Source organism: Lycium barbarum, chromosome 2 (assembly GCF_019175385.1).
Source record: "Lycium barbarum isolate Lr01 chromosome 2, ASM1917538v2, whole genome shotgun sequence".
Classification (NCBI taxonomy): Eukaryota; Viridiplantae; Streptophyta; class Magnoliopsida; order Solanales; family Solanaceae; genus Lycium; species Lycium barbarum.
This window is the reverse complement of record NC_083338.1, coordinates 30,669,877-30,685,287: the sequence shown is the minus strand read 5'-3', so window position 1 is coordinate 30,685,287 and position 15,411 is coordinate 30,669,877.

Genomic DNA, 15,411 nt, shown 5'->3' with positions numbered 1-15,411 from the left:
GGCTGCTGTAGCATTTCTCTTTTTAGGCATTTCTGAAATACACAACACACGATTAAGGAACAAGAATTTCTTATATCATAGCTCTATCGCTCGATTCTTATGAAGAAAGAAGTTCGTTTATTCCTAAAATGTCTACAGCTTATTGTTTATAAGTGTGGCGCGCAACACACCCATAACCAAGACTCTACTAGACACGGCTCGTAGACACACCCTAGGACTGAACTGCTCTGATACCACTTTTGTCATGACCCGTCTAGAGGGCCGCGATGAGCACCCGGTTCTAGCCCACCCGGGAACCCCTTGGCTTACACTTACACTTATATCTAGGTGAGCCACATAATTAAACATATAATTCTATTCATTTGCCAGGCTAGTCCCGCTGGACAATAGTGTGTTTATATCATCATTGGCATCTATGCCACATCAATGTACATGAGCCGACAAGGCTATCAAAATGATATACAAAATATAGGCCGACAAGGCCAGACATATCTAACCGTATACACACATCTACGAGCCTATAAGAAGAGTAAAACATATCACATGAGCGGCACAGGACCCCGCTATGCCCATAACTATGTACACAAAAGAATAAGTACCCAAACGATATGGCTTCGAATGAAATGGAGCTCTGCTATGTAGTCCCTAAGACAGCAGCTATGGATCAAGCCTGTCTCCCTTTGCACCTGCAGGCATGACGCAGCGTCCACAAACAAAAAGACGTCAATACGAAGAATGTACTAAGTAAGTAAAGCATAATATATATCAGTATAGAAGCATAATGAACAACATGAGAAATAGCACAAGATGGTAGATGGTAATATCATCGTCATGGGCACTTACTTGCCTTTCACAGAAACTTTCCATTCTAATGTGTATTTGTGCTTATACATCAGTATCCATATCCACAGTCATATCCGTTCCATATTAGTACTCGTATCATAAACAAGTCACATCATATCCATAATCATATCATATACATATCGTTTATATAGCATACCCGACTATTCAGCTACTTTGAAGTGCTCCTTTGTTCCGGAGCCTAGCTTGTGGTATATTGAAGTGACTGAATACATTGAATAGCTACATTGAAGTGCTCCTTTGTTCCGGAACAAAGGAGCACTTCGATGCAGAGGCAAATTATGTGTTCCCGATGTGGCAGGTTTACGCCACCAAATATTAAAAGAAGCTCATTGTTCCCGTTATTCTGTTCACCACGGTGCGATGAAAATGTGTTATAACCCATATTTTCATACATTGGGACGTTTTAAAATAAACGCGACAAGTTAAAGACAAGACTATCTCAAGATACGAAGTAGAGACTTTAACTTCCGGTTTCGTTTCAAGTCACAAATTGCCTACAAATTTCGTTGGCATGGAAGTATTAATGGGAAATTGGGATTAAATTAATCATGATTAGATTATTAGTGGGATTGGGAACAAAAATCAGTCCATTATTTTAAGCCATGTTTGGCCGTGTAGTTGAGTGCAATGGTCAAAGATTCTTGACCCAAAAACTTGAGTGGGACACTTGTCCAAACCTTGTAACCCATATATAAGGTAAAAATCTGATTCACCCCACAATTCACTACATCATTTTAACAATCACAAGTTAAGTACACAAAGAGAGAGAAAGGGAAACTCTCGGCCTAGAGCTAGCCGAGAGTGAGGGTTCTAAATTTGCTCCGAAAATTCAGTTTTCTTAAGAAATTCAACTCCGTTGAAGGTATATTAACGTGTAGCATCCATTGATATAGCAAGAACAAGAGTTAAAATTCAAGAAGAGAGTTTGAGGGGCTAACCGATTGAAGAAGTTAGTTACAAGGTAAGAATGTTAATTTTTCTTGTGTTGTATGATAATTTGAAGGAACAATTCGTGCATGTTGTTGTTGGATTGTTGTTGTGGTTGAAGTTGGGGGGGGGGGGTGAGCCGTGAGCTTAGTGAAGTCATGGTTGGTCTCATTTTGCATGTATTGTTGGTAAATTGAATGTGTGTCAACATATGTAAATGAACAAAGATTGTAGAAGTTTGTTTATGATGTTGTATGTTGGTATTGGACTGTTTTTCTTGAATTTGAAATGAGCCGTGTGTTGTAGAGTTAGATGGAATCATGCTTAAGCTTCTTGTACATGTATTGGAAATGGATTGAATGTGTTGTAGTATGGATAAATGGATGAAAATCATGGAGATATTGTAGTTGTGTTGAAGCCGTGTAAGGGGACTCTTTTAGGGGGATTGTGGACTGTTTTGTGGCAGGTTTTGATTGTTGTTATGGACATTGTGGTGTATTGTATGCATATTGAATATGTGAATTGAGGTGTTAAAGAAACGAATCATGTTGAAATATATAAGCAGTCCAAAACCGTGGACTGTTTTATGGTTAGAAGTGAATTAGTGTGTGTTGAATGTTGAATGTTGTTATGAACATATAGTGAAAGTGAAGTGCAATGATTCGAGTTGAAATTGAAATGATGTGTGGGCTGTTCTAAGAATAAAAATAATGCTAAAACAGTTCCAAGAATCGTGAAAGTAATGTTATTAAACGTGTTGTTGTCGTTGTAAGTTAAATCTGGAAAATTGCTAAGTGAAAATGGTATTGTGGTATGTGCTGTGTGGCCGTGAGTTTTGGACTGATTTGACTGATGTGCAAGCTGTCCAAAGTCCCCTAAGTCATGTTAAACAAGTTTGGATTGATATATGAAAGAATGATTAGCAATGTTAGCTTGTAGCACTAGTTGGTTTGAATGCGAACGAAACGTCGTTTAAATGTTAGAAAGGGATTGTGAGCGTCAAAATACGTATTGAATTCCCTCGTAGACTAATTGTAGCTCTTGATATCTTGATATAGGATAACTGTTTTTGGGCAGCAAGTACATGTTATAATACGACTAAACGCTAAAGGTATGTAAAGCCCATTCTTTCTTTCTTTTTGGCATGTCCTAGACATAAGTATGAAATGATATGAACCTTGGGGTAAATTCTATTCTCTAGTTCCATTCATGACTTATGATTCTATATTTCCTTAATGCTATTGTCACGAGTCTACTACATGATTGACTAATGAATGATGTATAGAAGTTCTTACTTTTAAAAGAATGGCATGAACAGAAGCATACTTGACTTTCAAAAACTACACCATGTCAAATTGATACATGTACATGAAAGCTGAAACGTTCCTTGCTATAACTTATAATGAGAATTGAAAAGAATTGAAAATGATTATCATCCCAATACTTTAGAGCTGGTTAGTTGCTTATCTATTGAGTCTTAAAAGATGAATTGCATATATGTGGTTGCTTATTATTCTGCTCGTGGTTACCGCTATATCCTTCACTGAGTCCCGGGCCAGGACACGTTCTCGTGCGCATATTTACTATATTAATCACCGAGTCCCTCACTAGAGGGCCGGGACACGTTATATATATATATATATATATATATATATGATGATATGTTGATATGATGATGTGATGATATGATGACATGATGATATGGAGATAGTGGCCAGGAGGGCATATTCCCTATTACCGAGTCCCTTATTAAAGGGCCGGGACACGTGTATGTTTATGTTTATGATGCTATGATTTTAATTACCGAGTCCCTCATAAAAGGGCCGGGACACGTTATATAAATGTTATATACAGAATGATTATGCAGCTTTGATTACAAAACTCTGTAACGATATTGATATGAGAATGATACAGATGAAATATGTCCAAAGGCAAGTTTTATGAATTTCTGATTGTTGCATTGGGTCCTACATACTTTGTCTCCTTATGAGTCTATTACTACATTTCATGCTTTACATGCTCAGTACATATTCCGTACTGACCCCCTTTCTTCGGGGGGCTGCGTTCATGCCCGCAGGTACAGACGCTCATTTTGGAGATCCGCCAGCTTAGGATATCTATTCAGCTACTTTGGAGTGCTCCTTGTTCCGGAGCATAGCTTGTGGTATAACTCCCTTTTGCTGTATGGGTATGTGTTTATTCGGGGTACGGCGGGGCCCTGTCTCGTCACATGATACTGTCATTACTCTTAGAGGTCTGTGGACATCTGTGTGGGTCTGTGTATAGTTGTTGTTGCGTTGTATGAACATGACTTATGTTTGGGGCGTACCCATTCGTGATGGCAGCCTTGTCGGCTTGCATATGTATGTATGTTTGGAATGTTGCGTGTAATGGCAGCCTTGTCGGCTTGCGTATATATAAATATATGTTGTTGTTGAAAATGGTAACTCCTCAGGAGATAGGTGCTTATGACATACAGAATCGTGACAGCTTTAAAATAACACCCTACCTTTTTATACAAATAAGTTCATGACATGCTAGTTATAAATGATTACAGTTGACAGGCAATATGAGTGTCCAATTCGAGCACTAGTCACGGCCTACGGGGTTGGGTCGTGACAAAAGTGGTATCAGAGCGGTTCAATCCTCGGAGTGTCTACAGACCGTGTCGAGTAGAGTCTTGTTTATCGATGTGTTGTGCACCACATCTATAAACAGGAAGCTACAGGAAATTTAGGATGTCATCTTTCCTTCTTATTCTAGATCGTGCGATAGAGCTGTATTATCAGGATAATCTTTCCCTAACAGATTGTTATGTTTACAGCGATGCCTCCAAAGAAGGCGACAGCCGCCCAGAAGGGCAAGGCGGTAGTTGGAGAGACCAGTGGGACCCGGAGTGTTACTAGGGCTTATTGTCAGTATGTGCCTGAGATTAGACTCCAGTCAATGAGCTCCGCTACCCCACCATTATCAGAGGAGCCTAGGGCAGCAGCAGCTGCAGATCAGGAGACAGATCTACCACCGGCTCCTGGGGTTCCAGCACCCGAGCCTCCAGCTCCCCAGTCAGGGGCGGAGGATAGGGCCATGAGGGACGCAGTACAGTTATTGACCAGGTTGGTGTCGGGGCAGGCTCGCAGGAACGGGTTAGGAGGTGATTATGCGGACAGACACGATAGTTTGAGGGTCCGTGATTTCTTGACTTGTAACCCCCCAGATTTTTATAGGTCAAAGCCCGCAGAGGATCCACAGGATTTTATTCGACAGATGCTGCGTACGTTGCGGGTGACTAAAGCTTCCGAGACTGAGTCGGTTGAATTGGCCTCATATCAGTTACGTGATGTAGCGATTAATTGGTATGAGTCCTGGGAGTTGTCCAGGGGTGAGGATGCTCCACCAGCAGTATGGGACGAGTTCGTGGAGGCCTTTCTGGGCTATTTTCTGCCTCCGGATATGAGACGGGCCAGAGCTGATAGATTCCTACACCTGAGACAGGATGGCAGAAGTGTTCGAGAGTATAGTCTCGAATTTGATTCGCTGGCTAGGTACGCGCCCGATATTGTAGCTGACATGGCTGATAGGGTGCATCGTTACGTGATGGGGCTGGATCTTTATTTGATTGATAGCTATATGGCAATGGCTTCTCAGCCCGGTATGGACATCGCTCGAGTGCAGGCATATACACAGGTAGTTGAGGACCGACGTAGAGGGCGTTGACCTGATAGAGAGTATGACAGGGGTCAGCATAAGAGAGTTAGATCAGCAGGGTATTATGGTGAGTTTCGGGGCGGTCAGCCCCAGCAGCAGCATAATAGCTATCCTTCTCAGCCGGCACGGAGTGAACCTCCACGATTCACTGGTAGGAGGTTTGATAGCACAGGGTATTCAGAAGCTGGTCAAAGCTCCATGACTTCAGGTTTTCAGATGCACAGGGATTCAGGCCAGACGAGGCCACCTATACCACAGTGCCCTCGATGTGGCAGGCGCCATCCGGGGGAATGCCGCCGTATTACTGGTGCTTGTTTCTCTTGCGGCCGTCAAGGCCATACTATGAGAGATTTTCGATTTGGGGGTGGTGCAGGTGGCGCAACTCAGCCTACTGGATCGGTTGCTGGTTCATCCTCTTCGGTAGCTATGCGCCCTATGGGGCAAGGTATTCCGACACCAGCAGGCCGTGGCAGAGGCCGGGACGGAATTTCCAGTTCTAGCGGTCCTTCAAACCGCATATATGCCTTAGCTAGCAGACAAGATCAGGAGGCGTCGCCGAATGTTGTTATAGGTATATTATCGATTTCCTCCCAAGACGTATATGCATTGATAGACCCAGGTTCCACACTGTCATATATTTCTCCCTTGTTCTTAGTAAAAAATAGGGATAAATTATGACGAGTTATAGTAAAAAAAGTAGTAGTATGATTAAGCTAAGAGTACAGAGGAAAATGAATTGTGACGGATGCAAATGTATTGGTAAGACAGGCTGTGAAGTTGTGAAGGATAAGATTGACTAGGAAGGGTGAAAGGTTAAGTATGCTTATACAACACTAATGTAATATTCGAGGACGAATGTTCTAAAGGGGGGAAGGATGTTATAACACATATTTTCATACATTGGGACGTTTTAAAATAAACGCGACAAGTTAAAGACAAGACTATCTCAAGATACGAAGTAGAGACTTTAACTTCCGGTTTCGTTTCTTGTCACAAATTACCTACAAATTTCGTTGGCATGGAAGTATTAATGGGAAATTGGGATTAAATTAATCATGATTAGATTATTAGTGGGATTGGGAACAAAAATCAATCCATTATTTTAAGCCATGTTTGGCCGTGTAGTTGAGTGCAATGGTCAAAGATTCTTGACCCAAAAACTTGAGTGGGACACTTGTCCAAACCTTGTAACCCATATATAAGGTAAAAATCTGATTCACCCCACAATTCACTACATCATTTTAACAATCACAAGTTAAGAACACAAAGAGAGAGAGAAAGGGAAACTCTCGGCCTAGAGCTAGCCGAGAGTGAGGGTTCTAAATTTGCTCCAAAAATTCAGTTTTCTTAAGCAATTCAACTCCGTTGAAGGTATATTAACGTGTAGCATCCATTTATATAGCAAGAACAAGAGTTAAAATTCAAGAAGAGAGTTTGAGGGGCTAACCGATTGAAGAAGTTCGTTACAAGGTAAGAATGATCATTTTTCTTGTGTTGTATGATAATTTGAAGGAACAATTCGTGCGTGTTGTTGTTGGATTGTTGTTGTGGTTGAAGTTGGGGGGGGGGGGGGTGAGCCGTGAGCTTATTGAAGTCATGGTTGGTCTCATTTTGCATGTATTGTCGGTAAATTGAATGTGTGTCAACATATGTAAATGAACAAAGATTGTAGAAGTTTGTTTATGATGTTGTATGTTGGTATTGGACTGTTTTTCTTGAATTTGAAATGAGTCGTGTGTTGTAGAGTTAGATGGAATCATGCTTAATCTTCTTGTACATGTATTGGAAATGGATTGAATATGTTGTAGTATGGATAAATGGATGAAAATCATGGAGATATTGTAGTTGTGTTGAAGCCGTGTAAGGGGACTGTTTTAGGGGGATTGTGGACTGTTTTGTGGCAATTTCTGATTGTTGTTATGGACATTGTGGTGTATTGTATGCATATTGAATATGTGAATTGAGGTGTTAAAGAAACGAATCATGTTGAAGTATATAAGCAGTCCAAAACCGTGGACATTTTTAAGGTTAGAAGCGAATTAGTGTGTGTTGAATGTTGAATGTTGTTATGAACATATAGTGAAAGTGAAGTGCAATGATTCGAGTTAAAATTGAAATGATTTGTGGGATGTTGTAAGAATAAAAATAATGCTAAAACAGTTCCAAGAATCGTTAAAGTAATGTTATTAAACGTCTTGTTGTCGTTGTAAGTTAAATCTGGAAAATTGCTAAGTGAAAATGGTATTGTGGTATGTGCTGTGTGGCCGTGAGTTTGGGACTGACTTGAATGATGTGCAAGATGTCCAAAGTCCCCTAAGTCATGTTAAACAAGTTTGGATTGATATATGAAAGAATGAATAGCAATGTTAGCTTGTAGCACTAGTTGGTTTGAATGCGAACGAAACGTCGTTTAAATGTTAGAAAGGGATTGTGAGCGTCAAAATACGTAGTGAATTCCCTCGTAGACTAATTGTAGCTCTTGATATCTTGATATAGGATAAGTGTTTTTGTTCAGCAAGTACATGTTATAATACGACTAAACGCTAAAGGTATGTAAAGCCTATTCTTTCTTTCTTTTTGGCATGTCCTAGACGTAAGTATGAAATGATATGAAACTTGGGGTAAATTCTATTCTCTAGTTCCATGCATGACTTATGATTCTATATTTTGTTAATGCTATTGTCACGAGTCTACTACATATGAATGATGTATAGAAGTTCTTACTCTTAAAAGAATGGCATGAACAGAAGCATACTTGACTTTCAAAAACTACACCATGTCAAATTGATACATGTACATGAAAGCTGAAACGTTCCTTGCTATAACTTATAATGAGAGTTGAAAAGAATTGAATATGATTATCATCCCAATACTTTAGAGCTGGTTAGTTGCTTATCTATTGAGTCTCAAAGATGAATTGCATATATATGGTTGCTTATTATTCTGCTCGTGCTTACCGCTATATCCTTCACTGAGTCCCGGGCCAAGACACGTTCTCGTGCGCATATTTACTATATTAATCACCGAGTCCCTCACTAGAGGGCCGGGACACGTTATATATATATATATATATATATATATATATGATGATATGATGATGTGATGATATGATGACAAGATGATAGAGATGGTGGCCAGGAGGGCATATTCCATATTACCAAGTCCCTTATTAAAGGGCCGGGACACGTCTATGTTTATGTTTATGATGCTATGATTTTAATTACCGAGTCCCTCATAAAAGGGCCGGGACACGTTATATAAATGTTATATACAGAATGATTATGCAGCTTTGATTACAAAACTCTGTAACGATATTGATATGAGAATGATACAGATGAAATATGTCCAAAGGCAAGTTTTATGAATTTCTGATTGTTGCATTGGGTCCTACATACTTTGTCTCCTTATGAGTCTATTACTACATTTCATGCTTTATATGCTCAGTACATATTCCGTACTGACCCCCTTTTCTTCGGGGGGCTGCGTTCATGCCCGCAGGTACAGACGCTCGTTTTTGGAGATCCGCCAGCTTAGGATATCTATTCAGCTACTTTGGAGTGCTCCTTGTTCCGGAGCCTAGCTTGTGGTATAACTCCCTTTTGCTGTATGTGTATGTGTTTATTCGGGGTACGGCGGGGCCCTGTCCCGTCACATGATACTAGGGCTTATTCCCGGAGTGTTACTAGGGCTTATTCCCAGTATGTGCCTGAGATTAGACTCCAGTCAGTGAGCTCCGCTACCCCACCATTATCAGAGGAGCCTAGGGCAGCAGCAGCTGCAGATCAGGAGACAGATCTACCACCGACTCCTGGGGTTCCAGCACCCGAGCCTCCAGCTCCCCAGTCAGGGGCGGAGGATAGGGCCATGAGGGACGCAGTACAGTTATTGACCAGGTTGGTGTCGGGGCAGGCTCGCAGGCACGGGTTAGGAGGTGATTATGCGGACAGACACGATAGTTTGAGGGTCCGTGATTTCTTGATTTGTAACCCCCCAGAGTTTTATGGGTCAAAGCCCGCAGAGGATCCACAAGATTTTATTCCACAGATGTTGCGTACGTTGCGGGTGACTAAAGATTCTGAGACTGAGTCGTTTGAATTGGCCTCATATCGGTTACGTAATGTAGCGATTAATTGGTATGAGTCCTGGGAGTTGTTCAGGGGTAAGGATGCTCCACCAGCAGTATGGGACGAGTTCGTAGAGGCCATTCTGGGCCATTTTCTGCCTCCGGAGATGAGGCGGGCCAGAGTTGATAGATTCCTACACCTGAGACAGGATGGCAGAAGTGTTCGAGAGTATAGTCTCGAATTTGATTCGCTGGCTAGGTACGCGCCCACTATTGTAGCTGACATTGTTGATAGGGTGCATCGTTACGTGATGGGGCTGGATCTTTATTTGATTGATAGCTGTATGGCAATGGCTTCTCAGCCCGGTATGGACATCACTCGAGTGCAGGCATTTGCACAGGGAGTTGACGACCGACGTAGAGGGCGTCGACCTGATAGAGAGTATGACAGGGGTCAGCATAAGAGAGTTAGATCAGCGGGGTATTCTGGTGAGTTTCGGGGCGGGCAGCCCCAGCAGCAGCATAATAGCTATCCTTCTCAGCCGGCACGGAGTGAACCTCCACGATTCACTGGTAGGAGGTTTGATAGCACAGGGTATTCAGAAGCTTGTCAAAGCTCCATGACTTCAGGTTTTCAGATGCACAGGGATTCAGGCCAGACGAGGCCACCTATACCACAGTGCCCTCGATGTGGCAGGCGCCATCCGGGGGAATGCCGCCGTATTACTGGTGCTTGTTTCCCTTGCGGCCGTCAAGGCCATACTATGAGGGAGTGTCGATTTGGGGGTGGTGCAGCTGGCGCAGCTGAGCCTACTGGATCGGTTGCTGGTTCATCCTCTTCGGTAGCTATGCGCCCTATGGGGCAAGGTATACCGACACCAGCAGGCCGTGGCAGAGGACGGGACGGAATTTCCAGTTCTAGCGGTGCTTCAAACCGCATATATGCCTTAGCTAGCAGACAAGATCAGGAGGCGTCGCCGAATGTTGTTACAGGTATATTATCGATTTCCTCCCAAGACGTATATGCATTGATAGACCCAGGTTCCACACTGTCATATATTTCTCCCTTGTTCTTAGTAAAAAATAGGGATAAATTATCACGAGTTATAGTAAAAGAAGTAGTAGTATGATTAAGCTAAGAGTACAGAGGAAAATGAATTGTGACGGATGCAAATGTATTGGTAAGACAGGCTGTGAGGTTGTGAAGGATAAGATTGACTAGGAAGGGTGAAAGGTTAAGTATGCTTATACAACACTAATGTAACATTCGAGGACGAATGTTCTAAAGGGGAGAAGGATGTTATAACCCATATTTTCATACATTGGGACGTTTAAAAATAAACGCGACAAGTTAAAGACAAGACTATCTTAAGATACGAAGTAGAGACTTTAACTTCCGGTTTCGTTTCAAGTCACAAATTACCTACAAATTTCGTTGGCATGGAAGTATTAATGGGAAATTGGGATTAAATTAATCATGATTAGATTATTAGTGGGATTGGGAACAAAAAGCAGTCCATTATTTTAAGCTATGTTTGGCCGTGTAGTTGAGTGCAATGGTCATAGATGCTTGACCCAAAAACTTGAGTGGGACACTTGTCCAAACCTTGTAACCCATATATAAGGTAAAAATCTGATTCACCCCACAATTCACTACATCATTTTAACAATCACAAGTTAAGAACACATAGAGAGAGAAAGGGAAACTCTCGGCCTAGAGCTAGCCGAGAGTGAGGGTTCTATATTTTCTCCAAAAATTCAGTTTTCTTAAGCAATTCAACTCCATTGAAGGTATATTAACGTGTAGCATCCATTGATATAGCAAGAACAAGAGTTAAAATTCAAGAAGAGAGTTTGAGGGGCTAACCGATTGAAGAAGTTAGTTACAAGGTAAGTGTCACACCCCAATATCCCTAGGGTGTGATGGGCACCCGACTCCACATCCGGAGCCGAGCGAACCCGCAAATTCTTATTACACACAAAATTTCCCCAGACTCTGAAAGTCGAACAAAAATAAAATACATATTAACCCTTTGAAATCTTTCCTCCATAATTTTCAAAATTAAACAGAATATGTAATTATATAAAATTTACCACATAACATATAATGACATATCGGCTGATGGAGCCGCTTACAGACTGACGACCAATACACACGACGCTGTCTGCAAAGTCTCTAACATCAATCAGAACCCTTTACATATGTACTCTGACTCGGCAACGCTCCAGGAGCAAATGGAGCTTGCCAACTCCGCTGGAACATCTTCTATGATAACTTCAGCTCATCTGGGAGTACCTGCGCGACATGAAACGCAGCCCCCGAAGAAAGGGGGTCAGTACGGAATATGTACTGAGTTTGTAAGGCATGCATCACACGGAAACAGAACCATAACTGAAACAGACAGAACTAACAAGTAAGTACAGCATTCAGAGTACCAGACGCTTATTGTTCAGACACAAAGCATACATACCTGTCTTACATGTCGGTGAGAGTACAGAGAGTAAGTGTGTTAACCAGAGTACTAAAATGCTCATTTTACAATTACAGATCGCTTGTCCGAAGTGGTGCAGAAAATACAGAGTACAGGACGGAGTACAGAACGTACAGAGGTGATGTCACACGTCAGACGGAGTACAGAACGTACAGAATGCTCAGATGATGTCATATATCGGTCGGAATACCTAACGTACAGAATACTCGGATGTCGTCATATATCGGACGGAATACATAACGTACAGAATACCAGAATACTTACTTTTCGGACACAGATTATGCATATCGGAATCATGTAATATTTCCACAGATAACAGATCCCGGCCCTATGATAAGGGACCCGGTAAACAGAATTATATAACATATGTGCCAATAACAGAACTCGGCCCTTCAGTGAGGGACGCGTTAAACAGAGTCATCATATGTCAAAATCATGTGTCAATATATGCATATGCAGATAGCAGATAATAGATCCCGGCCCTCATAGCGAGGGGCGCGGTAACAGAACCCGGCCCTCTGGGAAGAGACGCGGTGAACAGAATCATATGCCATCCTGGCCGCCATCCCCATATCATCATATACAGATAACAGAACCCGGCTCTCCTACCGAGGGGCGCGGTGAACAATGCAGAGGAAACGCACGATAACAGAACCTGGCCCGGGACGCAGTGAACAAAGCAGAGGAAGGGCACGATAACAGAACCTGGCCCGGGACGCAGTGAAAGAGACATTGAGCCATGCACGAGCAGAGTCGTGAGAAACCATATGCACATAAATCCAGACTCGATGGATACGTACACTTGCCGACATTCGAAGGCTCAGAAACGGGTTTCGGGTTCTTCGAAGTTAGTATCAGGAAGTTATGAGCATTTGAAATACAGAAACCTCTTCGGACTTTTTAAGCGATCCGAGTTCGTACATGAAGAACATTAAAGCTTACAGAGAATACTCATATCAGAAGACTCATATCCAGATACTCATAGCCGAATACTTATACCGGAATACTTATATCTGAATACCCGTACCAGAACACTTATACCAGACGCTCGTACCAGTATACCTAACTCAGAATACTTATATCAGAATATTTAGATCGGATTATTTATATTGGAATGCTTATGTCAGAATACTTATATCGTAATATTTACATCAGAATGCTTATATCAAGATATTCGAATCAGATTGTTCGTACCGGAGTGCTTATATCAGAATGGTCGAGTCAGAACACTTATATCTGAGTTATTGGGTACTTATAGCAAACTCGGAATATTAGCCAAAGTTTCCCTTAATTATCGTACAGAAATAGGGTAAATAAAACAAAACAAATAGGTCTGGGGGATTGTGGGCCCACCTCGGGTCAAGTCGATGTGGCATACGTAAATTATAAACATTTGGTCTTATAAAGTCATCTACGGAAGTTTCAGGGCAATCCAGTTTTGTTGGTGAAAGTTACATATGTTCAAACTATCTTTTTCAACTAAACATAATAAATCCAATTCAATTATACTGAATGAAAAAGGGTCAAACATAAGCTCGGACTTCTAAGAGTAGAGTCATCCCCGAGGCTCAAATCATAACCTATCACATCTACGACATGCCAAGAGAAAAAGAGGGTAAGCCTTACATACCTTTTCCGCCTCTTACGCTATTCCAAATTCAAATTTCAAACGCTCCAAAGTCTACAAATGGTCATGTTTACCAAATATTAATTAGAGCTTTTAGGAATTCAATCTTGAAGCAACATTTGTCTACAAAAATTTCGGCAGCATTTCCCCTGTAAATGCGCCATCCTCGAGAATTTAACTCGGCCAAAAGTACAACAACAAACCCGAGAATGGAACTCGGCCACATTATCAACAATAATATCAACAATTAATTCAAGACATATTCTAACATTAGTAATCTTCCTTTCTACATAGTTCATCAACTTCCAAACCAACTACACACATTCAAACCAACATCAACATTTACATACCCATTTACTAATTCAAAATCATTCAAGAATATTTCAAACAATCTACACAATATTCCAACATTTCCACCAAAACCATACTTCACCCGAAAACTCTCCAACTTCCCTAGAAACAAATTTTAATGCATTTCTTGCTTCCAAACTCATGAACTATCTCAACAACACATATTTTAACAACCTTATTCTTACAATTAAAGAAACGACACCAAGTTCCCATTTTCATCATAGAATACATATCAACAACAATCAAATTGCTACATAGAAATTTATTCACTTTTCCTACACAACACACATACCACACGGCCAAGACTTCAACACCTATAACTTAATGAATTTCATCCACTTTCATTGTCAACATAGAACTTACAACAACTAGAACACTAAACAAAATAATTACACCATTATTCCTACACGCCACATGCATGCACGGCCAACACCCAATTTCCATGTTTTCATGAATTTCATCCATTCCTATATACAACAGCATACACAAGCCTTCTATAACATACAAAAGAACATGAATTCTTACCTTTCTCCTCAACTTTCCACTTAACTAGAATTGTGAGCTTGCAAGAATTGAGGGCCTTCTTGCCTCAATAATTATACCATGTTGAAGAGCATCCTTGAGTTAGTAGAAATGCATGAAGATATAAATTTTTGGGACAAGATTTCATGGGGATGAAATCCCCTCCTCTTGGCCGAAACTCCCCTTCTTTCTCCTTCATCTTTTTTTTTTTTTTGTTCTTTCTCTCAAGTTCTTGAATTTTCCAAATGGCAATGTGATGAATTCTTCTTATCCATGTGCCATATATTAAAGGGTCATATGCATGGCACATGCCCTCCTCTAGAATTTTCTTGAATGGTGGCAAAAGATGACTTATTTGTCATCTTTGCTTATTTTTTCTTTTCTCCTCTTTTTCTAGAATTTTGTGAAATTACCATCTTGCCCTTAGTCTTCCACATTATTTCCATTGGCCATTTTGCAAATTTCTCTTTTTACCCTTGGCCTTTCCCAATATTTTCATACCACCAATGTTCATAAATAATATTCCTAACCACTCGTACATTAAAATAATTCTTGAAAATGATCTTGTCCTTAACTTGCCACGACTTTCTCGGATTATCCGAATGTATGAGATACGGGATATAACATCCTTCCCCCCCTTTAGAACATTCGTCCTCGAATGTTCAACTGACCTCATGGGGTGTCATAACACTTCGGGAGGGTCCCTATCATAGTTATTCCTTTCTTCGTACCCATTCTCTGCTTTTCACCTTACTTTCTTCGTAATCGCATTTCCCTACGCATGACATATCGAAAACTTCTTACCATGAGTCTTTCTCTCACTTTAGGTCTGTATCCTTATTTGTCCACATCTTCATGCC